Consider the following 937-nt stretch of genomic DNA (forward strand, 5'->3'; position numbering starts at 1 on the left):
TCGGGATCGTATGCTAAGTTCGGGCGTGGCCGAAGTTCTCCTCGGGAAGTTACGTCTCCCAACCGCAGTTCTACCAGGACTCGCGGACGAAACACACAGCAACAAGAGACGCACAGAACAACGCTTTTATTGATACATACTTACACACAGGAGAGTGGTCGCCAGTTACAGCAGCGATCCATCTCGCCCTACAGGACTAAGCTGGGTGCTGGCGCACAACACGTCGCTACTCTCACACATATTCGCATTTCAGCGCGATTGGACATTCACTCCGCTCTCACGGCGCGGCCGACGATGCTCTCCTTGTTTACACCACAATAATTATCAATCGTCCTAGCTCCGGCGATATAGCCACCAACAAACAAACACCATCTATCTATCTATCTATCTATCTATCTATCTATCTATCTATCTATCTATCTATCTATCTATCTATCTATCTACCTATCTAACTATCTATCTATCCATTTATTCATCTATCCACCTGTCTATCTATTTATCTATATATCTGTCAGTCTGTTCGTCCGTCTGTCCGTCCATCCATCCATCCATCTATCCATCCATCCATCCATCCATCCATACATACATACACATACATATACTCTCTCTCTCTCTCACTCTCTCTTGGCCATTTCTCTCACCCACTCTCTCCTCCCACACGTGTACATCACGTGATAGGCACCTTGCTGGTGACATTACTGCGTTTACAGTATCGATTTTTGTCAGCAAATCGTCCGAGTCGGGCAAAATAGAACACGTTCTATTTCTCCAACTCGGCGACTTGACTCCGACTCCGACTACAACACAATCGTATTTCAGCCGATTAGTAGGAATGCACTTGAAATCGGTACGATTTGCTGACAAAAATCGATAGTGTAAACGCAGCTCCTTAACCCTAACCCTAACCCTGAATTGTTATTAGAACTGGGTTAACAAA

The 937-nt window shown here is 45.4% G+C and overlaps 1 long non-coding RNA gene across 1 annotated transcript in view; it reads right to left on the minus strand.

The window, feature by feature from the left end:
- LOC106815946 overlaps nucleotides 1-185 on the minus strand; it is a 12,096-nt gene extending 11,911 nt beyond the window's left edge. Inside the window, exon 1 of the long non-coding RNA XR_001394814.1 lies at nucleotides 141-185. This is a non-coding gene — a long non-coding RNA (uncharacterized LOC106815946). The remainder of the gene's footprint in view (nucleotides 1-140) is intronic.
- Nucleotides 186-937: the final 752 nt, after the last annotated feature.

Source organism: Priapulus caudatus, unplaced genomic scaffold (genome assembly GCF_000485595.1).
Source record: "Priapulus caudatus unplaced genomic scaffold, Priapulus_caudatus-5.0.1 Scaffold1244, whole genome shotgun sequence".
Lineage (NCBI taxonomy): Eukaryota > Metazoa > Priapulida > Priapulimorpha > Priapulimorphida > Priapulidae > Priapulus > Priapulus caudatus.